Source organism: Ovis canadensis, chromosome 3, assembly GCF_042477335.2.
Source record: "Ovis canadensis isolate MfBH-ARS-UI-01 breed Bighorn chromosome 3, ARS-UI_OviCan_v2, whole genome shotgun sequence".
NCBI classification, from domain to species: Eukaryota; Metazoa; Chordata; class Mammalia; order Artiodactyla; family Bovidae; genus Ovis; species Ovis canadensis.
In genome coordinates, this window is record NC_091247.1 from 127415951 (window position 1) to 127440673 (window position 24723).

Sequence of the window (24723 nt, forward strand, 5' to 3'; positions counted from 1 at the left end):
TTTAGAAGGTCAGAACTCATTGTTAAGAACTGTTTCAACTGATTCAACTTAAAAAGAAAATGTGGTGGTTTGGCGATTTAAAAAAATGCTCTTCATTAATTTGGCTCCCTTATCGTTGGTATTGATATGTACACTATATACAAGTATTCATAAGAAATAAGTCAAAAATCAAGTAAGTGAGTAAATGTGCAACTGAGCACACGCATTAAGAAGTCTGAAATTTGTTCAGGCGCCCACTCGTGTTCAGTCAGGTCAGCCTCTTTGTGACCCCATGGGCCGTAGTCTGCCAGTTCCTCTTGTTCATAGTTTTCTAGGCAGGATTACTGGAGTGGGTTGCCGTTTCCTCCTCCAGGGGATCTTCCCACCCCGGGGACTGAATGCATGTCTCCGGCATTTTCTGCATTGGCAGGTGGATTCTTTACCACTAGTATCACCAGTGTGTCAATATTTGGTGCAGCCATTTTTATAAAATATCGCAAAAATATTGTTATCATATGGGAAGTTGAATTTTACTTCCTAACTTTTTGCTTTAATGAACACATACAGAAACACTGGAGGATATTTCAAATATATAAGAGAAAACAGAGGGTATTTGGCAATAATGTATCTTTTCTTCCAGAAAGTGCTTGCCTTTGATACATTGTTAGTTGTACCACTAGATGGTGCTCCATATTAGAAAGTCACCCATCTCTTCAAAGGAACTACTTGAAGGAAAAAAATAATATATTGTTTATTCATTATATATTCCTTTAGAAATATGAAAACATATTAAACTTTAAAATGTAAACTAAATGTTTAATAAAATTTTCCTAAAGTTGACTAACCTATCTGGGAGTGAGATTACACATAAGCGTTTGAACACTAACACATTTCAGAAAATTTCCTATTATCCTTTAATGAAAAATGTAACTCAACCGTCAGAAAAATCATCTCGAAATTTTGGGTCCTACAGAACATCTCGTACCAGTTCATAGATAATAATACTGTCATGCGTATCCAGATTGTATATGTTCCATTCTTATAAAAATACCCTGTAAACAATTACAGATTATAATAACAGACTGTAAGGAGATGGGTGAGGACATTTCAGGAAGACTGCAGTTAAAAGCATAAGCAGGTAATCAGCACAATTAGGAGCAATAGGGCACTATGTTCTCAAGAACTGAGAAGTCTGGTAGAGAGATACACATTGATCTTTGTTCTAGCACTTTGCATATGTTACTGCAATTATCCTGTGACCAAGAGATATCATCAAAATATAACCTAATAGAAGGGAGTAATGAGGTAAGGTGGGCTTTGAGGTCAAGATGTTGGTGCTGAGCCAAGACTGCCCTAATTCAGAAAATGCCTGTGATCATAGACTTACCCTCACCTGCTCAGTCAAGGAGTGAATCCAAGCCTATAATGAGTTTTCAGCCCATTAGAAAATAGGCCTCATCAGCTCACCATCTGTTTATCTCTTCACCCAGCCCAGCCATGTATCATTGAGGGCCTATTGTGTGGAGGGCACCATGCTATTAATAGTTAATGAAGATGACAAACACTATTCACTATAAATTCTACACTGGAAATATGATTCTGATGAAATAGAGAAGGGGTTGATAAAAGATGCCCAGATTGGTAGTAAAATGGTTTGTCAAGAAGGGGATATTTGAACAGGCTTTGGAAGTGCATTTAGAGATATTAGTGATAACGGTGTTACTGAAAAAGAAGAAAATAAATTGTATTGCATTGAATTGCATATAGGTAAAGAGATAAGTGAGATTTAACAAAGTAAGGTATGAAAGTTAAAATGTGTGACTTACTTATCATGTCATCTTTATGAGATCCTAGCCTGGATATAACTATGTAGAAGACTCGCTCGTGAGAATTCTAGGGTGGGAGAACTCCGGGTTGCCTCTCTTTAACCTAGAACTTGTTCTTCACAAGGGTTTGAGGCTGTGGCCTCTAAATCTGAGGTGCTTTTCTCAGAAAACCATTGATGTCTGAGTCTTTTATTCTTACAAATTCATGATATATCTAGTGATAAGATAGGAAGATATAAAATAAAAAAATAAAAATTTAAAAAATTCTTTGGGACCACCATTTCATGTCCACATAAGCCCATCATATAGCTTTTCTCCATTTGGGAAGAATTTTGAGGAGCGTGGGAAGATAGTCACCAGGAAAGCAGTCATTGGGTTTGGTTTGGGCTCTAGGAGAAGACTCTTGAGAGTTCCTTGGAAAGCAGAGAGATCACACCAGTCAATCCTAAAGGAAATCAATCCTGACTATTCATTGGAGGCTGAAGCTCTAATACTTTGGCCACCTAAGGGAAAGAGCCAACTCACTGGAAAAGACCCTGATGCTGGGAAAGATTGAAGGCAGGAGGAGAAGGGGGCAACAGAGGATGAGATGGCTGAAAGGCATCACCGATTCAATGGACATGAGTTTGAGCAAACTGTGGGAGATGGTGAAGGACAGGGAAGCCTGGCGTGCTGTAGTCCATGGGCTCTCAAGGAGCTGGATACAGCTGAGCGACTGAACAACAACGATGACCACTAGGAACCCAGAGCAGAGAGTAACAGGGACAAGGACAGCTCTGTTAATCCTTTTAGTATAGACCATTGTGATGATTCAAATAATAATAATTAAAAATACTCAGAAATATCTTTGGTTTTTGTCTACTACAGTGGGAAAAGTACGTGTGTTAGAGGATCTGGTGGCGGTTATGAGCTGAGCCGGGAGCCCCTCAAGTGTCCTGGAAAGGTATTGTGGGCTTTTAGTGCATTTTGAGGAGGCTTTGGACAGAGAAATGGGGCTTCTCAATTCCTGGATGATGAGGGAAAGGCTAGGTAAGGCAGAGATTTGGGAGAGGGACAGCGGAAGGGACAATGAGAGAAATGACAGTAAAGTAGAGCTTGGTTTTGTCTGTCTTAATGCTTTGCTTCAAGTCCAGTACTAAAGTCTAATAAAATATTTGATACTTCTGGCTCCAAAACCAATGCTGTTTTCATTAGTACACTGAGTGAGGGAAAGACATAATTGCAACATAGAAAGCAAAGGAGAGAATAAAGATGTATTTCACATTGGCAGAGGAACTGGTTATGTTAGCACTTTAGATTGGAACATCAGTGATTCAGAACAAAACTGAGGCTTTCTTCCTTCATTGCATGAATGCCCTCCAAATATTTGTCAAGTTGTCCTAAAATTGTTCTAGGGCCTAATCTTCATTCATCTATGAACCAGTGTTCACTGAGGCACTGTAGCAGATTCCTTAAGAAATCTAGTCTGAACATGATTCTTTTGGCTTGAAGTATTTATGAAAATTAGCCGTTTATGTGCTGTCCCAGGAGGAAATAACCTGAACTCTTTCATTATCCCTTTGGTGTATATTAATCCATCAAACCCAAGTATTCTCAAGTGGAAGTCATTCATTTCTGCTGTGTTGATGAGTCATCTATGTAACCATGCTTTGAACTGCAATTGTATACCCAAGGAAATGATCTTGGAATGAATATATTAGAAAAGCATAAGATAAAAAAATTTCAGCCACATATAGCTATCATAATTTTTAACAGAGGAGAAAAAGAAATACACTTCTCTAATGAGGGTCGTTTAGATGACTCACACTTTCCTTCCTCTTCCTAGACTCTCCTCTGTGACAATATAATATATACATGGGAAATGGCATAAGAGATTTAGCTCCTACACTATGAGGTAAGCTGGTTAGCCTTTAATAAAATAGAGGGAGAGGGTGGGATGATTTGGGAGAATGGCATTGAAACATGTATACTATCATGTAAGAAATGAATCGACAGTCTATATTCGATGCAGGATACAGGATGCTTGGGGCTGCACGAGGATGATCCAAAGAGATGATATGGGGTGGGAGGTGGGAGGGGGGTTCATGTTTGGGAACTCATGTACACCCGTGGTGGATTCATGTCAATGTATGGCAAAACCAATACAGTATTATAAAGTAAAATAAAGTAAAAATAAAAATTAAAAAAAGCACTGATATTATTTCAAATAGAAGAGCATGTATTTAGTATTTTTTATGTATCAGATTAATATTCTTGGTTTCTCTACCTTTAGACTCAGTGACTATTTGTGTAAAGGTTTCTATCTTCAGGATCGTGGGAAAATAAACTGGACATATGTGACTTTCTCCCTGAAAAAAAATAAAATAAAATAAGTAAATTTTTATTCTAGCCAGAATCTGAAGAGTTGAGAACCTCCAACATGGAAACTAAAGAATAATAAGGAAAAGAAAGGTGAGGTAGGGCCTAACCAATGGGACTTATGGGTTAAATCTAGAGATCTTAACTCACTGTTTGGGGGATCTTAAAAAAGACTTGTCTCTTTAGATAAGAAGTTAGCGAATAATCTTTCATATTGCTTATCTAATTCATTATCTTTTTAAAAATAATGAAATTATTCTTTGACATCCCTTCCAATTAAGATTGTCTACTTATCTGAAATATTAGAATTTCCAGCTAGGGATCTAAGAGAATCTGAATACTGACAAGAACATTTTTATGATATAGAATAAGACTAGTTTGTATTTGATAGTAGAAAATCCACCATTATTTGGAAACTCACCACTGTAACAACTGTTGGACAACAGAAAGTGTTTATTAATAATGGCCCTACATAGCTAGGGTATTAAATTAATACTGAACCAATCAGCCATCCAGTTAAAAAGAAAATTACAATATAATTTTTCTTGCATTTTTAATATAATTTGAAGCCATCAAAATTAGGTGGAACCTTGGAATTAAAACATATTCCACAAATGTGTTTGGCTGAGACCAAAATATACAGGGGAAGTGGACAGGAACCAAAAAACATTTATAATGCATAGCTATTCTAAACTGACAACAGTGAACTTCTGCTGCATAGAAATTGAGAAATGACATTGTTTAATGTCAACAGAAGAGGAGCCACATACATTCTTTACATAGGCGAGAAAGAAATAATTTGCCATGGAAACCTTACCCAATTTCAGACAAACCATGTATTTCCAGTCCAATCAGAAACCCTATGACATTCTAATTCTTTGTAAAGTGTGAGAGAGGTCACATGCCTGTCTTTATTTCTTATCTTAATTTTACCCAAAACTTGAGTACTTATTGTGTATCAGGCACTAAGCTAGATGATAGGCATATCCTTGACTTGAAATGCTGTGTTGGACACACACAGGAAAAAAGAACACATAGATTTTCTATAGAAAGCGCTATACAGTCAGCAAAAACAAGACCGGGAGCTGACTGTGGCTCAGATCATGAGCTCCTTTTTGCCAAATTCAGACTGAAATTGAAGAAAGTAGGGAATACCACTAGATCATTCAGGTATGACCTAAATCAAATCCCTTACGATTATATAGTGGAAGTGACAAATAGATTCAAGGGATTAGATCTGGTAGAGAGAGTGCCTGAAGAACTATGGATGGAGGTTCGTGACATTGTACAGAAGGCAATGATCAAGACCATCCCCAAGAAAAAGAAATGCAAAAAGGCAAAAAGGTTGTCTGAACAGGCTTTACAAAAAGCTGAGAAAAGATAAGACACAAAAGGCAAAGGAGAAAAGGAAAGATATGCCCATGTGAATGCCGAGTTTCAAAGAATAGCAAGGAGACATAAGAAAGCCTTCCTCAGCGATTAATGCAAAGAAACAGAGGAAGACAATAGAATGGGAAAGACCAGACATCTCTTCAAGAAAATTAGAGATACCAAGGGAACATTTCATGCAAAGATGGGCACAATAAAGGACAGAAATGGTATGGACCTAATAGAAGCAGAAGATATTAAGAAGAGGTGGCAAGAATACACAGGAGAACTATGCAAAAAAGATCTTCACGACCCAGATAACAATGATGGTGTGTGATCACTCACCTAGAGTCAGGCATCCTGGAGTGCAAAGTCAAGTGGGCCTTAGGAAGCATCACTACGAACAAAGCTAGTGCAGGTGATGGAATTCCAGTGGAGCTGTTTCAAATCCTAAAAGGTGATGCTGTGAAAGTGCTGCACTCAATATGCCAGCAAATTTGGAAAACTCAGCAGTGGCCATAGGACTGGAAAAGGTCAGTTTTCATCCCAGTCCCAAAGAAAGGCAATGCCAGATAATGCCCAAACTACCACACGATTGCACTCATCTCACATGCTAGTAAAGTAATGCTCAAAATTCTCCAAGCCAGGCTTCAACAGTACATGAACCATGAACTTCCAGATGTTCAAGCTGGTTTTAGAAAAGGCAGAGGAACCAGAGATCCAATTGCCAAGATCTGTTGGATCATCAAAAAAGCAAGAGTTCCAGAAAAACATTTACTTCTGCTTTATTGACTATGCCAAAGCCTTTATTTATGTGGATCACAACAAATTGTGGAAAATTCTCCATGAAATGGGAATATCAGACCACCTGACCTGCCTCCTGAGAAATCTGTATGCACATCAAGAAACAACAGTTAGAACTGGACATGGAACAACAGACTGGTTCCAAATTGGGAAAGGAGTATATAAAGGTATATATCGTTATCATGCTTATTTAACTTATATGCAGAGTAAATCATGAGAAATGCTGGGTTGGATGAAGCACAAGCTAGAATCAAGACTACTGGGAGAGATATCAATAACCTCAGATATGTAAATGATACCACCCTTATGGCAAAAAGCAAAGAAGAAAAGAGCCTCTTGATGAAAGTGAAAGAGGAGAGTGAAAAATTTGGCTTAAAACTCAACATTCAGAAAACTAAGATCATGGCATCTGGTCCCATCACTTCATGGCAAATAGATAGGGACACAATGGAAACAGTGAGAGACTTTACTTTTGGGGGCTCGAAAATCACTGAAGGTGGTGACTGCAGCCATGAAATTAAAAGACACTTGCTCCTTGGAAGAAAAGTTATGACCCATCTGGATAGCATGTTAAAAAGCAGAGACATTACTTTGCCAACAAAGGTCCATCTACTCAAAGTATCCATACATGATGCTTTGGATGTGAGATGTATGGATGTGAGAGTTGGACTATAAAGAAAGCTGATCACTGAGGAATTGATGCTTTTGAACTATGGTTTTGGAGAAGACTCTTGAGAGTCCCTTGGACTGCAAGGAGATCTAGCCAGTCAATCATAAAGGAAATCAGTCCTGAATATTCATTGGAAGTACTGATGTTGAAGCTGAAACTCTAATACTTTGGCCACCTGATTGGAAAAGCCCCTGATGCTGGGAAAGATTGGAGGCAGTAGGAGAAGGGGATGACAGAGGACGAGATGGTTGGATGGTATCACTAACTCTATGGACATGAGTGTGAGTAAGCTCTGGGACTTGGTGATGTATTGAAAGCCTGGTATGCTGCAATCCATGTGGTCACAAAGGGTTGGACATGTCTGAGAGACTGAACTGAATTGAATTGAACTGAGACTTTCTTTGTCCCATCTTTCCATTGATATTTCATTCAATAAAATGCCATTGTTTTAGGACATATCATTGTCTGCAGAGTTAGGAAAGAGAAAGTGCTGCTAGTTAAACTATGCCAATCTGAAGTTTTTAAAGCATGCTGTAATTTTAGGAGAAATGTTCTTCTTTAATGTGGAAAAAACAGAATCGTGGTTTCTTTCTCTCTCATGAGTGACACAAAGGCTGAGTGTATTTGTGTAGCCAGCATCTTCTCTGGAGTATCCTATGCAACAAGTAGCTATGCACAATTTGAGTCTGTGAATCTGAGAAACATCAACTGCATAGAAAACAAAATATCCCACGCTCAAAGAAATTTGGGAAATTATAAATGAAACGGCATTTAATTCTATTACAGGATATCATAATATCTTTATTTTCATAGGACACATGATGGTATTAGAGCTCATAGAAAATATGGATGCATTGGGAATTTATTGAAACCAAGTCCAAATTTATGTCAATTCCTTCTCTAATTTTTAGGTTTCTAAGAGCTACAACAAAGGTAAGATAGAAGTAAAGTGCACACTCTCTCTTCCTTGGCGGTCTGTCTGTGCCTCGTGTAACTTTCTTACCCTATTAACATGATTTGGGCAATAAGGAGAACTCAAAGATACCTCTTTGTTCTTGAGCAACGCTTACAAATATTTCCCAACCTCTTGTTCCCTGGGAATCAGTTTCCATTAGAGTATACTCCTCTTTCCTTGCTCAGCTTCTTAGTCATTCCTTTTCATAGGGAAGCATGTGTTTTCTCCACAGATGGGAGGCTGGGTGGTGTTCCAAGTTCTCGACTGAGTGTTAGCAAGCCTATTTGACCACATACTTAAGCAATGTAGTCCAGTCCAGATTTTATCTGTAATAAGCATCCAGTTTCATCTCCAACTCTCTTGTACTCTTTGTTGGTTCTTAATTCTGGCATAAAAGTCTTATTGCTTAAACCCCAAAGCCCTATAGTGTTTTTTTTTTTTTTAACCTCTTTACATTGAAAGTACCTGGGAGAGTCAGACCCAAGCAGATAACTCTTTATGACATATCCTCTAACCTTACACGGGCATCTCCCAGTCTTCAAAGAATATCTTAAAATAAGACACATCTTATTTAAGAGGCATTATAGAAGCCCATGAATCCAAAATCCCATACAAAAACTCTTAAAATAGCATTAATGCGTTAGTCACTCAGTCATGTTTGACTCTTTGCAATTCCATTGACTACAGCCTTCCAGGCTCCTCTGTCCATGGGATTTCCCAGGCAAGAATGCCAGAGTGGGTAGCCTTTGCTTTCTCCAGGGCAACTTCCCAATCCAGGGACTAAACCCAGGTCTCCTGTATTTCAGGCAGATTCTTTTCTATCTGAGCTACCAGGAAAGCTTAACTCTACACAAGTTTTCCTAGAATGATCCATTCATTCCTGCCGAGGCCTCAAAAAACACCTTTTTTTCTTTCATCCTTTTTTTTTTTTTTTGCTCTTTTCATTTTGCACTATATAAAACAACAGCAACAACTGTAACATACTGCTCCTCTTCACATTTGTATGAATTCTAGGAAATTATTGCCTTTTCTCTGAAGAAATAACCCACAGACAAAAAGAAAAGGTAGTACCGCATTGTGAAATCTGCAAACCCCGGAAGTCAACAGTTGGACAATACCCCCGGGGCAGGGGAGAAAACGATTGTTGCAAGAGATGAGATAAGCTGGGGAAATGATCATTTCAATGCCACTGACCTAGACAGTACCCACTGCCACCACCTCAAAGGGATGTTTTTCGGTCTATGATATGAACTCTTTTCAAATGATGTATGTATTACTTTGAGGAGAGGTGCAATGAGAAATGTTCAAATATGAATAAGGATCAGAAATCAGGAAAAGAATCCACAGTGAAAAGAAGTGTCAAAGTCTTGCTCTTTAACCAGTGCTTTCATTAGGCCCCCTAAAGAATCTAGAAACATTTGAGAGTTATAGTGAGCGTACACTGCACATCCCTCCACCTTGCAGGGACACTTTCTGGCTAGATGCCGGATCTGGAGATAGCTGGAGTTGAACATTCTCCAGCTGTTTTAGTTCTGTGATCTCTGATGCCGCTCAAGCCACTTCCTCTCGGAGAAAATGGCAATGATAGGGAAGAGGATGGGTGTAACCCATTCATTTTCTTCACCTTTCTTCCTGGAAAGCCAACATTTTTAGAAAGAATGAGGACCCTCTCTCCTATCTTTCCATTTCTCTCCAAAGCTTTGCAAGGTTGTTGGTCCAGAAGAATTTTGAAAGCTCAAAGAAAGCTTCTCTTACTGTGATCTTACTAGAATTCTTAGGGACAGTTGTATTATAGCTCGCTTTTGCTTGCTAAAACTTTTAATTCTTTCCCTTCAATTCTGTGTGTGTAATATCTATGAAGGGTGAGAATAGTAGATGAAAAATTTTCAGCCTTTCTTAATCTATATAAAAGTCTAAAATAACTTTTCTCTTTTGCCTCCTCTTCTTTTTTGTTTTTTGAGAGGGAGATTTCTGGCAAATTTTGGGTTGGGAAACTTCAGTCATTGTCACAAAATCTAATTGTAAATCCAGTGATTACTTTCAAAGGTAATAATAATAACCAAAATAATAATATAACCCTCTAGAAAAAGTTCAGTCTTGACTGAGTCCTCCTCATGCCGTGGTGTACTTTGAAGAGAATTCTTTATCAGGTTATTGACATTCTCAGTATTGGAAAATTAACAAAGAGGAAACATTATAAGCTGACATTTTCTTTTGGGATTTTTGCCCAGGATTTAGGAAAATGAATGAGGCGTGTGAGAAAACACTAATAGGTAATGTTGGCATATTGTAGAAATTTAAGTGTGTGCTATTTCTTAAAACTGTACAACAAATTTTGAAAAGTGGAGACTTCAAAAGATAAAGGTCACTGTAGCATAAGGAAGAGTAAGAACATGTTACAGATTCCAAGCAGACTAAGAAACCAGAATGGAAAGAATAATTTTCCTGTCATGAAGGAAAAATGGGCCATTTTTTGTCAATCAGCTCTGCCTCTGTGTCCTTGTTTGGCCTTAGAAGGGGATTAGAATCCCTCTCCTTTTTTCTTATATGGGACCTGAGGAGAATTGGAATGTCTGGGGCATATGTTTCCTTGAGAATGTAACCTATAATAATTTATCCTAGGGCCAGATTCTTGTTGAAACACAGGAAAGAGATGTTTTGCCAGTAATTTCTGAGCCATTGATTATGTTCTGCGATCTGCCCTGCTTCTGTGAGATAACTTTCGAGGATGATAGAATATATTTCTATGCACCTTGCATCACCTCCATTGTCACACTTGTTTTTGAGCTCAAAGAAAGAAAAGTAGACTCTGTAAATAAAATATAGAGCATCTCTTTTATTTCTAACCTATGAAAGCCCTGAGAAGTCAGTGCTCCATGTTTGAAAGATTTAAAATCAAAGCTGGTAAATCTGAGATTTTTAAATATCCACACATAAATGCATTGATGAAATTTCAGTAACTGATCAATTGGATACCTAGATAGAACTGATAAAATATTGAGAGTATCTCTATAGTTCATATAAATGTGTTCATAAATCAATGATTTGCACAGCTTCTCTGTCCAAGTCATTCATATTTCCCCAGTTATTTTCCCTGGTGTTACAATATTCCTCCATTTCCTAGTCACAGAAAAGCTCAAACCAGGAGTTTCTAGCCTTTTTTTTTTTTTTGGAAGTTTGTTATTGTTTAGTTACTAAATTGTGTCCAACTCTTTTGCCACCCCATGGACTATAGCCCGCCAGGCTCCTCTGTCCGTGGGATTTCCCAGGTAAGAATTCTAGAGTGGGTTGCCATTTCCTACTCCAGGGTATCTTCCCAACACAGGGATCAAACCTGCATCTCTTGTGTTTCCTGCATTGGCATGTGGGTTCTTTACCACCAAGCCACCTGAAAGTCCAGTTCTTTGGAAATAGACATGTTTAAAAGTTGTATGAAGCTCTGGATGTTCTCCCTTGATCCCTCAATGCACACAGAAGTACAAAAACAGAGTTTAGACTATTTCAGAATATTCACTGGTCCCCCGAAAGTGTGGCCATATAACTGGTTTTCCCAGGACAGTCCCAGTTTATTCCTGTTTCCGGTGTCCCAAATGTCTTTAGTAGTTTCCTCCTTAGGACAGTAAATCACACAGAATCCATACCTGAAAGGTTAAAAATGTGAAAATAAATAAAAATGAAATCAAGGCTGGTAAATGTAGCATCTCAGATTAGCCTATGCAAACATTATATACTTGTTCAGATAAAAGATTGATAAAAGATTGATAAAAGATTAAAATATTGATTGATATTGATAAAAGACAAAAGATAAAAGATTCTGTTAGGAAAACTTCAGTTCCTCAGGAAATGGTCATTGTATTTATAGCATCATTTCATTTAGAATACAAACACCCAGACATTCTTTGTAGGATTGTCTGTGTGAGGAAATTCATTTTTTTCTTTCACTGTTCACATGAATTGTTGGTCTTGACAGTCTAAAAAGTCTGGACTACAAATCAAGCTGCCATCATGTAAAGAATTCTCTTTAAGCAAAAATTCTTCCATTTCTCACTTGTAAGAACCAAAACACAGATGACAGAAGACTCACTGAAGAGCTCCAGTCACTGCAATTCAATGTGGCTATCAAGGGAATATCTGAACATAAATTTTATAAAGAGCTTTAAACCAAGAGAATTTTTTTTTTCCTACAAAAGTCTTCAAAACATCCCCAAGGAGACAAATTACTGGACATGAGTCTATTATCACTTTCAGAATATGACATAAGATCAAATTTTATTTTTTTAGAGTTTACAAAATGATTCTTTTTCCCAGTTCCCTTCACAGTTTATTCTCCTGTAAGCCTAAGTGTATCCTATATATTGTTTAGTTTATATAACTGGCCATTAGATGACATGAACTATAAATCACAGTATGAAATAGCTTTTTTTGGCCAAACAGAAGGGGAAAAAAAGAGACAATAGCTGCCTTTATTTCATTTTACTCCAGATTGGTGAAAATTTTATGTAATGAAGTTTCTAAATCTAAATGGGCATCGTCAAACAAAGATTGCACTGAAAAACCAGAGGATAAAACTGATGAAAAGCACATTTTATTATTAGGAGATTTCCATTCCTGAATGCTAAGCCTTTAAAAAAATTATGAACTATGTAAATATAGATAAATAATAACTATCACTTAAGATGTTTACATTGTAGTGGCTAAGTGGACATGGAGGCAAATTTATAAAAATCCCCCAGTTGGGTATGGATATGTGCAACAAAACCCCTCTGGACTCTACAGACAGTGGCTACAAGATGAGAAACCATCAATTTAGAAAATAGTGAGATACCCTCTTTTGTTGTTGTCAAGTTGCCAAGTTGTATCCAGCTATTTGTCACTCCATGGACTGTGGCATGCCAGTTTCCCCTGTCCAGCATCTCCTAGAGTTTGCTCAAATTCATGTCCATTGAGTCAGTGATGCTATCCAACCATCTCATCCTCTGCTACCCCCTTCTCCCTTTGCCTTCTATCTTTCCCAACATCTGCGTCTTCTCCAACGAGTCTATACTTTACATCAGGTGGCCAAAGTATTGGAGCTTCAGCATCAGTCCTTCCAGTGAATATTCAGGACTGATTTCCTTTAGGATGGACTGGTTGGATCTCCTTGCAGTCCAAGGGACTCTCAAGAGTCTTCAACACCACAGTTCAAAAGCGTCAGTTCTTCACCACTCAGCCTTCTTCATGGTCCAACTCTCATATCCATACATGACTACTGGAAAAACCATAGCTCTGACTATATGGACCTTTGTCAGCAAAGTGATGTCTCTGCTTTTTAATACACTGTCTAGATTTGTCATAACTTTACTTCCAAGGAGCAAGCGCCTTTTAGTTTCTTGGCTACAGTAACCATCCACAGCGATTTTGGAAACCCCCCAAAATAAAATCTGTCACTGCTTCCACTTTTTCACCTTCTATTCGCAATGAAGTGATGAAACTGGATGCCATGATCTTAGTTTTTTGAATGTTGAGCTGTAAACCAGCTTTTTCACTCTCCTCTTTCACCTTCATCAAAAGGCTCTTTAATTCCTCTTCTCTCTCTGCCATTAGAGTGTTGTCATTTGCATATCTGAGGCTGTTATTTTTCCTGGCAATGTTCAGTCCAGCTTGTAATTCACCCTGGCCCGCATTTCACATGATGTGATCTGCATAGAAGTTAAATAAGCAGGGTGACAAAATACAGCCTTGTTGATCTCCTTTCCCAGTTTCAACGCAGTCAGTTGTTCTGTGTCTGGTTCTAACTGTTGCTTCTTGAGACAAGTAAGGTAGTCTGGTACTCCCATCTCTTTAAGAATTTTCCAGTCAGTTGTGAGCCACATAGTCAAAAGCACAGCGTGGCTTATACCTTCACTGGGTTAATTGAGCCCCTTCACCACAAGAAGAGTGGAGATCCACACTGGGGAGATACCCTCTATTTAAAATCAACCAATTAAATGGGCAGTGTTAGGAAGTAGACTTTTCCTTCTCACCTGCCTGCCTCACCCATGGACAGAAATGAACTCAGGGTACAGAGAATTGGACTTTTGTCTATAGTAATTTAAGTCATAGAAAGTACAAGAAATATACAGTGGCACCTGAAGCACATAATTTTTAGGGGAAAAGCTTCTTTACATGTAGTTCAAAATAATTGTCTTCATTTGTAGAGCTCATGACTTGACTTATATATTTTGCTAGGAATGAATTTTATTATAGTTTTCAGTGATCATTTATTAATAAAAACATCTCATTTGGCAGTTTGGTGTGCCTAACAAGTACTGTGACTAACACTATGATTACATTCAAATTAAACATAAACACTAGGAGATACTCATCTAAAATTACTTAATCATAATTTAATTACTATATACCAAAACATACCCATTACATAATTCAGACTGTATTGACCAAGTAATAGATTACAAATACAGTGTGATCTTATAAGACTAGATAACAAATTCATTTATTCAATGTTCAAGAAAATATTTTAGGAAAGATTCTTAGGGAAGTTATGGTGAAGAAAAGAAATCTATTTGTTTTTCAAGTTTAGATTATTTTCTAGACTCATTTTCCTAGTTTGATGATCAATCAGTTCAAAACCAATTGCACAGTTGACTTTCCAAATACAAATAGAAACTCATGGCAATGTATCCTGACTGTCACATGTTTAACAGTTACATATCTAATATCTTCTTCTATGACATAAAGTTAAGGAATGGATCAAAATATTTTTACTTCTCGATACTTTAAACAAAGAACTTTATGGTGGGAAGAGCTCATCTGCCATGGGGGAAAAATCTGCCCCCAATTTTCAAGATCCCATCTCAGTTCTTCTCAAGACAGTAAATGGTTTGAAACTCACTTTCCTGGTTAGAACAATCACGCCTGTGGGATAACAGAACTCTTGTGTTAGAATGGAATTCCCAGGTGGCTCAGTGGTAAAGAATCTGCCTGACAATGAGGGAGACTCAATAGACACGGGTTTGATCCCTGCATTGGGAAGATTCCCTAGGGAAGGATTTGGTAACCCAAGAGGAACATACTACTTCCCTGGGCTACTGTCCATGGGTTGCAAAGAGCTGGACATGACGAGCAACTGAGCCCACACGAACATGTTAGAATACAGGTTTAAATATATTTAACACTGGACTGTTTTAACACATATGATTTTTTATTGGGATTCCCTGGCAATTCAGCGGTAAAGAATCTGCCTGCCAATGAAGGAGATGTGGGTAGGAAAGACCCCCAGGAGAAGAAAATGGCAACCCACTCCAATATTCTTGCTGCGAAATCTCATGGACAGAGGAATCTGGTGGGCTATAGTCCATGGGGTCACAAAGAGTCAGACATGACTTAGAGACTAAACAACAACAACATTGTGATTTCAGTAAGAAACAATTTTGAACTAAGCTCATTCTTTCCAAATAATTCCACAAATACTGCTTAAGCACAGTACTGGAGATTAAAGTCAGGTCCAGGCACAAACTTAAGAGACCCTGTGATCTTTCATAGTGAAGATTCTCCTAAAGTTGAAGCTTACTTTATGAAGGTCACAGTACATGGAAATTTAAGAACAAAGGGAACTCCAGCTTGCAAAGTCAAGAGACATGGATCCATACTGGTCTTTGTATACAATCTAAAATTTTTTATCTTCAATTGTAAGTTACTCCAAAATCTGGTACCCCAATTATCCACTGCAGATGGTGACTGCAGCCATGAAATTAAAAGACACTTACTCCTTGGAAGAAGTTATGACCCACCTAGACAGCATATTTGGCCTTCCCTGGTGGCTCAGAGGTTAAAGCATCTGCCTCCAATGAGGGAGACCTGGGTTCGATCCCTGGGTCAGGAAGATCCCCTGGAGAAGGAAATGGCAGACCCACTCCAGTATTCTTGCCTGGAGAATCCCATGGACTGAGGAGCCTGGTGGGCTGCAGTCCATGGGGTCGCAAAGAGTCGGACACGACTGAGTGACTTTACTTACTTAGACACCATATTAAAAAACAGAGACATTACTTTGTCAACAAAGGTCTGTCTAGTCAAGGCTATGGTTTTTCCAGTAGTCATGTATGGATGTGAGAGTTGGACTATAAAGTAAGATGAGCACTGAACAATTAATGCTTTTGAACTGTGGTGTTGGAGAAGACTCTTGAGACTCCCTTGGGCTACAAGGAGATCCAACCAGTCCATTCTAAAGGAAACCAGTCCTGAATATTCATTGGAAGGACTGATGCTGAAGCTGAAACTCCAATACTTTGGCCACCTGACGTGAAGAACTGACTCATCTGAAAAGACCCTGATGCTGGGAAAGATCGAAGGCAGGAGGAGAAGAGAATGATAGAGGATGAGATGGTTGGATGGCATCACCAACTCAATGGACATGAGTTTGAGTAAACTCTGGGAGTTGGTGATGGACAGTGTTTGAGTGCTGCAGTCCAACTCTGCAAAGAATACTGGAGTGGGTTGCCATTGCCTCCTCCAGGGGATCGTCCCAACCCAGGGGTTGAAGCCGAGTCTCTTACATCTCCTGCATTGGCAGGCGGGATGAGTATCCCCCACACCCAGAACAACTCATGCTCCCATGGAAAGACAAGGGTGGAATGAAACAAAAAACTGTAACACAACGATAAGAGCTAACTTTTATTGAGTCATTACTGTATACCAAGAATTGTATTAAAATATTTTCAGGAATTATCGCAAAGATACTTTGTGGTAACCTTAGAAATAGTTGTTATTATTGTGTGTGTTAAGTCGCTTCAGTCATGTCCAACTCTATGTGATCCTATGGACTGTAGCCTGCTAGGCTCCTCTGTCCATAGGATTTCCAGGCAAGAATACTGGAATGGGTGTCATACCCTCCTCCAGGGGATCTTCTTGGCCCAGGGATTGAACCAGCATCTCTTATGTCTCCTGCATTGGCAGGTGGGATCTTTACCACTAGCATCACCTGGGAAAGTGAGAGAAAGTGAAAGTCCCTCAGTCATGTCAGACTCTGCAACCCCATGGACTATACAGTTCATGGAATTCTCTAGGCCAGTCTATTGGAGTGGGTAGCCTTTCCCTTCTCCAAGGGATCTTCCTAACCCAAGGATCGAACCCAGGTCTCCCATATTGCAGGCAGATTCTTTACCAGTTGAGCCACAAGGGAAGCCCAAGAATACTGGAAAGGGTAGCCTATCCCTTCTTTAGGGGATCTTTCCAACCCAGGAATTGAACCGGGGTCTCCTGCATTGCAGGCAGATTCTTTACCAACTGAGTTATGAGGGAATAAACCTGGGAAGCCTGTTTCTATTATTATGTCAATTTTATAATTTCCTATGATCCCTTCTCACAGAATATTGATATTTCTTTGTTATTTATCAACCTACCCATTCTAGACTATAAGCTTTTTGAAAAATAGACTGTGTGTGCCACTGTTTCACTCATAACATCTGATGTGTCTACCAGGTAACAGATAATTAAAACATCTGTTAATGCATGTGTTAATGCATTCATACATTGTTGTAGCACACATTTATGCAGTGCTTATACTGTTCTAGGGACTTCCCTGATAGCTCAGATGGTAAAGAATCTGCCTACAGTGTGGGAGACCCAGGTTCAATCCCTGCGTAAGGAAGATCCCTTGGAGAAGGAAATGGCAACTCACTCCAGTATTCTTGCCTGGGAAACCCCATGGACAGAGGAGCCTGGCAGGTTGCAGTCCATGGAGTCACAAAGAGTTGGACATGACTGAGCAACCAACACTATACTATGCTAAATATTTCACAAATATTAGTTCATCAGACCTTCACCACATCCTATGAGCTAGCTTCTCTCATTGCAAACTGCAGGTAATGTTTTATAGGTGAGAAAACAGAGGCAGAGATAGGTAAGTCAATTTGACCAAGGCTATAGGGCTAGTTATCTATCGTGAATGCTGCACTTTAAAAAAAATTATTTTTGTTTTAAAATTTGCTTTGTTGAAATTAGTTGACTTACAACGTTGTGTTAATTTCTGCTGTACAGCACAGTGATTCAGTTATGTATACACACACATTCATTTTCGTATTCTTTTCCTTATGGTGTATCACAGGATATTGAATATAGTTCCATGCGCTACACAGTAGGACCATGTTGTTAATCCATCCTGTGTGTAATAGTGTGCATCTGCTAACCCCAAACTCCCAATGCATCCTTCTCCTGCCCCTGCCATTTGGCAATCACAAGTCTCTATGTCTGTGGGTCTGTTTCTGTTTCATAGATAAGTTCATTTGTGTCGTATTTTAGATTCCACATATAAGTGATATGGTATTTTAAACTTGAAACTCAGCATTCAAAAAACTAAGATCATGGTTTCCAGTCCCATTGCTTCATGGCAAATAGAAGGGGAAAAAGTGGAAACAGTGAGAGATTTCATTTTCTTGAGCTCTAAAACCAATGCAGACAGTGAGTGCAACCATGAAATTAAAAGATGCTTGCTCCTTAGAAAGAAAGCTATGACAAACGTAAACAGTGTATTAGACAGCAGAGGCATCACCTTGCCAACAAAGGTTCATATAGTCAAAGCTGTGGTTTTTCCAGTAGTCATGTATGGATGTGAGAGTTGGACCATAAAGAAGGCTAAGTGCTGAACAATTGATGCTTTCTAATTGTGATGCTGAGAGTCCCTTGGACTGTAGGTGGATCACTTCAATCCTAAAGGAAATAAACCTAGAATATTCATTGGAAGGACTGTTGGTGAAGCTGAAGTTTCAATAGTTTGGCCACCTGATGTGAAGAGCTGACTCATTGGAAAAGACCCTGATGCTGGGAAAGATTGAGGGCAATAGGAGAAGGCAGCAGAGGATGAGATGGTTACATAGCAGCATTGCCTCAGTGGACATGAATTTGAGCAAACTCTGGCAGATAGTGGAGGACAGAGAAGCCTGGTGTGCTGCTGCCCATGGGGTCACAGAAAGTCAGACATGACTTAGTGATTGAACAACAGTGGTATTTTGTCTTTCTCCTTCTGACTTACTTCGCTTGGTTTGGTAATCTCTGGGTCCATCCACATTGCTGCAAGTGGCATTATTTCATTCTCTTTTGGGCTTCCCTGGTAGCTCAGCTGGTAAAGAAACTGCCTGCAATGCAGGAGACCCCGGTTCGATTCCTCAGTCTGGAAGATCCAGGGAGCAAGGATAGGCTACCCACTCCAGTATTCTTGGACTTCTCTGTGGCTCAGCTAGTAAAGGATTCACTTGCAATGCGAGAGACCTGGATTCAGTCTCTGGGTTGGGAAGATCCCCTGGAGAAGGGAAAGGCTGCATATTCAAGTATTCTGGCCTGGAGCATTCCATGGACTGTATAGTCCGTGGGGTCGCAAAGAGACAAGACTGAGTGACTTTCATGTTCTCTTTTATAACTGAGTTGGATGCTGCTCTTAAAAGTGAACTAAGATTAAAAACCTAGACTATAAAATCAAGCATAGTAATCTACTAAAATGGGTAAACCAGGAAGATTGTAATAGCTTTAGGTAATTCCGTAAACTTACCTGGTAAAGCCTTTATCCTGTCCTGGTAATTTCCCTTTATGCTGGTTCAGTATCTCCAACCTGTATTATATGCTTGGCTTTCCTTTGCTGGTACAGGTAATGTGCTCTCTGAAAATTGTTCTTTCTGTATTACTGTGTATGCTTTTCCCTCAAACTGCTCCTTAAAGAATAGAATCTTGGTTACAAGTACCCAGATTTTAGAGCCTATATTACAATTTTATTTCAGTTTCTGTTCCTAATTGTGAATCACTGTATTGTGCACACAAATTGCTCAAATTTGTTTATAGTATAATTGCAGGAAATGTGGTCTTTTTTTCAGATGTAAATATGGCTTTCATGATAATTAGACTAGTGGATATTTTAGATCTTTGCAGTTCTAAATAGGGGGAAGGAAGTCTTCCATACAGATCTTCCACATTGTTCAAAATTTCTTTTTCCAATGTGGTTGTTTCCTAATTATTGTGCCAGTCTCCCCATTTTAAAGGAATTATTTCCAAGGAACCCAGTGTTCAGCTCAGTTGAAAGTTGAAACAATTACCCATCCATTAACATGCATGTTTATTATTCCTCTCCCATATACTGTATATCTATTTTGTGATTACATTTTTGTATGTACATGGACTCATTTTTTCAAACAGCAATGATCATTGACTTATTATTGGCAAAATTGTTTTCTAGAGGTTGTATGTAATTTAGAGAGGGGTTCCTTGGTGAGTTGTAATTGCACATTAATCACTTTTTCTACACTAATAACACATGATACAGAAATTTAATTGCTTTCAAAGGAATGCTAATATAGAATAACAAGATATTTTAATGAATATTTAAAAATCATTAAGACCGAAGGTTAGAAGGTGTTGAACATATATGAGAACATTACCCATTTTTGTAATTTGGAATTAATTTTGAATCTATAGAAGCCTGAATGTACTATTGTCACTGCTTAAATAGTCCTTGTATTTGTTTTCTAATTCTGGATAATGCTGCTGCTGCTGTTGCTAAGTCGCTTCAGTCGTGTCTGACTCTGTGCGACCCCATAGACGGCAGCTTACCAGGCTCCCCCGTCCCTGGGATTCTCCAGGCAAGAACACTGGAGTGGGTTGCCGTTTCCCTCTCCAATTCTGGATAATAAATTTTCACAAATTTAGAAATTTAAAACAACACTCATTTATTAGTGCATAATTTTTCTGTATCAAAATTATAAGAAGATGGGGCTAGGTTCTCTGCTCAGTTATGAGGCTGAAATCAAGTATTCTTCAGGGCCGATTTCTAATTAGGAGGAGCTGGGGAAGAATCTTCTAGAAGCACATCTAGACAGTTGGCAGAGTCTAGCTCTGTGCAGTTTATAGTCTTTGATCCTAAAGTTTTTCCTCCTAAAGAATTTCTAGAGGCCATCCTCAGGTCCTCTCCATATGACCACCTGCTTCTTCAAGTTAACATTGGGGTTTCAAACCTCTCACTTATACTTCTGTAATTAGCCAGTGGAAACTTTTTGGTTTTATATTAAAAATTTTTTATTGACCATATAGTTGATTTATAATATTATATTAGTTTTGTGTGCACAATACAGTGATTCACAATTTTAGGTTACGTTCCACTTGTAGTTATTCTGAGATATTGGCTATTATCCTTGTGCTGTACATTATGTCAGGTACCTTATTTATGTTATACAAGGTTGTTTGTAAAATCTCCCTATTCATGGTGCCTTTGGGTCTCATTCATTTTCATCCTTGAATTAATGAAGTTTAACTAAGAAAGCAACCATTGCTGCTTTTCGTTTCTTGACCTATGTAATGTCTGATTTTTTGTGACGCTATGAACTGTAGCTCACAAGGCTTCTCCATCCACTGGATCCTCCAGGCAAGAATACTGGAGTGGGGTGCCATTCCCTTCTCCAGGAGATCTTCCCAACCCAGGGATTGAGCCCACATTTCTTACGTCTCCTGCGTTGGCAGCCAGGTTCTTTACCACTCGCGCCACCTGGGAAGCATGGCCTTGCCCACCAGAACAAAACCCAGTTTTCCAACACAGCCAGTCCCTCTGATCAGGAAGCTCGCACAACCCTCTATCCTCGTCCATTAGAGGGCAGTCAGAATGAAAACCACAATCACAGAAAACTAACCCCATGAACAGTATGAAAAGGCGGAAAGATATGACACTGAAAGATGAAACCCCACCCTCACCCCCCGCCCAGGTCAGTAGGTGTCCAATATGGAGAAGAGTGAAGAAATAACTCCAGAAGGAATGAAGAGCCTGAGCCAAAGTGGAAATGATGCCCAGCTGTGGTTGTGTCCAGTGGCGAAAGTAAAGTCCAGTGCTGTAAAGAACACTATTGCGCAGGAATGTCAGGCCCATGACTAAGGTAAATTGGACGTGGTCAAACAAGAGAAGGCAATAGTGAACATCGACATTTTAGAAATCAGTGAACTAAAACGGACCAGAACGGGCAAATTTGGTTCAGGTGACTATTATATCTTCTACTGTGGGCAAGAATCCCTTAGAAGAAATCAAGTAGCTCTCATGACCAATAAAAGAGTCCAAAATGCAGTACTTGGGTGAAATCTCAAAAATGACAGAATGATCTTGGTTCATTTCCAAGGCAAACCATCCAATATCATAGTAATCCAAGTCTATGCCCCCAACCACTAATGCCAAAGAAGCTGAAGTTCAATGGTTCTATGAAGACCTATAAGAATAAACACCAAAACAAGATGTCCTTTTCATCACAGTGGACTGGAATAAAAAAGTAGAAAGTCAAGAGATACTGGGAGTAACAGGAAGGTTTGGCCTTGGAGTACAGAGTGAAGCAGGGCGAAGGCTAACAGAGTTTTGCCAAGAGAATGCACTGGTCATGGCAAACCAATAGCACAAGAGAAGGCTCTATACATGGACACCACCGGATGGTCAGCACCGAAATCAGAATTATATTCTTTGCAGCCAAAGATGGAGAAGCTCTGTACAGTCAGCAAAAACAAGACTGGGAGCTGACTGTGGCTCAGATCATGAACTCCTTATTGCAAAATTCAGACATAAATTGAAAACAGTAGGGAAAACCACTAGGCCATTCAGGTATGACCTAAATCAAATCCTTTTTGATTATACAGTGGAAGTGACAATAGATTCAAGGGATTAGATCTGATAGACAGAGTGCCAGGAAAACTACGGACAGAGGTTGATAACGTTGTTCAGGAGGCAGTGATCAAGACCAACCCAAAGAAAAAGAAATTCTAGAAGGCAAAACTGTTGTCTGAGGAGGCCTCACAAATAGATGAGAAAAGAAAAGTGTAAAGCAAAGGGGAAAAGGAAAGATGTACCCATCTGAATGTAGAGTTCCAAAGAATAGAGAGGAGAGATAATGAAGCCTTTCTCAGTGAACAATATAAAGAAATAGAAGAAAACAATAGAATGGGAAAGACTAGACATCTCTTCAAGGAAGTTAGAGATACCAAGGGAATATTTCATGAAAAAATAGCCACAGTAAAGGACAGAAGTGGTATGGACCTAACAGAAGCAGAAGATATTAAGAAGCAGCAGCAAGAATACACAGAAGAACTATACAAAAAAGATCCTAATGACCCGGATAACTATAATGGTGTGATCACTCACCTGGAGCCAGACATCCTGGAGTGTGAAGTCAAGTGGGCCTTAGGAAGCATTACTACAAACAAGGCTAGTGGAGGTGATGGAATTCCAGCTAAGCTGAAAGATGATGCTGTGAAAGTGCTGTACTCAGTATGCCAGCAAATTTGGAAAACTCAACAGTGGCCACAGTACTGGAACAGGTCAGTTTTTCATTCCAATCCCAAAGAAAGGCAGTGCCAAAGAATGCTCAAACTACTGCACAATTGCACTCATTTCATATGCTAGCAAGGTAATGCTCAAAATCCTTCAGACTAGGTTTCAACAATATGTGAAACAAGAACTTCCAGATGTACAAGCTGGATTTAGAAAAGGCAGAGGAGCCAGAGATCAAATTGCCAACACCTGTTGGATCATAGAAAAAGCAAGAGAGCTCCAGAAAAACATCTGCTTCTGCTTCATTGACTACATTAAAGCCTTTGACTGTGTGGAACACAACAAACTGTGGAAAATTCTTCAAGGGATGGGAATACCAGACCATCTTACCTGCCTCCTGAGAAACCTGTACGCTGGTCAAGAAGCAGCAGTTAGAACTGGACATAGAACAACTAAGTGGTCCAAAATTGGTAAAGGAGTACATCAAGGCTGAATATTGTCACCCTTCTTATTAAACTTCTATGCAGAGCATGTGATACAAAATGCTGGGCTGGAAGAAGCTCACGCTGAAATCAAGATTGCTGGGAGAAATATCAATAACCTCAGATAAGCAGATGACACCACGCTAATGGCAGAAAGCAAACTTGATTGCTGGGAAAGATTGAAGGCAGGAAGAGAAGGGGACGACAGAGGAAGAGATGGTTGGATGGCCTCACTATTTCAATGGACATGAGTTTGAGCAAACTCCAGGAGATAATGAAGGACAAGAAAGCCTGGCATGCTGCAGTGCATGGAGTGGAAAGAGTTGGACACTATTGAGACTGAACAACAGTAACAACAAATTTATAACTTAATCCCCTACCCAAATCTTCTTCCTCCCTGTTTCCTCTCCCCACTGAAAATACGGGTTTGTTTTGTATATCTGTGAGTTTGTTTCTTTTTTGTTGTATTGATTAGTGTGTTTTATTTTTTAGATTCTACATTTAAGTATTAATATAAAATATTCATCTTTCTCTGACATTCACTAAGCATAATTCTCTCCAGGTTCATCCCTACTGTCTCAAAAGGCAAGATTTCATCTTTATTCATGGCTGAGTAGTAAAGTCTTGCTTTTTTAAATTCAGTCTGACACTCATCCTTTTACTTGGAACATTTAGTTCATTTAAGCTTAATGCAGAAAAAAGTAATTTGGACAAAACTTGAAAAAAATGCATAGCAAGGGCAGGAAAATTAACACAGGCGCATCATGAGAAGACAGTTTATAGAACTGAATTTCTGAATTAGAATGAATACTTGGACTGTGGAAACAGTTTATGAAGATGTCTAGTTTATGAAGTTTATGGAGATGTTCCTTTTATACTGGCAGGTATCTTCATAAGCAATCTGTGTAAAAAAAATGGTTATTGATTGAAATGCAAATGAATGAATGAACACATAAACAAATAGTTAAATATATTATGTAGAGGTTTAAAAATGCACCCAATAAATTAGATTCAGTGGGACAAAAAGG

At 38.9% G+C, this 24723-nt stretch overlaps 1 long non-coding RNA gene across 15 annotated transcripts in view; it reads left to right on the top strand.

Moving 5' to 3' along the window:
* LOC138435699 (uncharacterized) overlaps window positions 1-24723 on the top strand; it is a 260432-nt gene that overhangs the window by 42364 nt on the left and 193345 nt on the right. For 11 of the 15 annotated variants that reach the window (XR_011255187.1, XR_011255196.1, XR_011255198.1 and 8 more), the window contains exons 2-3: window positions 2673-2748; window positions 3631-3699. This is a non-coding gene — a long non-coding RNA (uncharacterized lncRNA). Of the gene's footprint in view, window positions 1-2672; window positions 2749-3630; window positions 3700-7916; window positions 7939-24723 lie in introns of all 15 variants that reach the window. The other 4 variants (XR_011255185.1, XR_011255192.1, XR_011255190.1 and 1 more) reach the window with 1 other exon arrangement.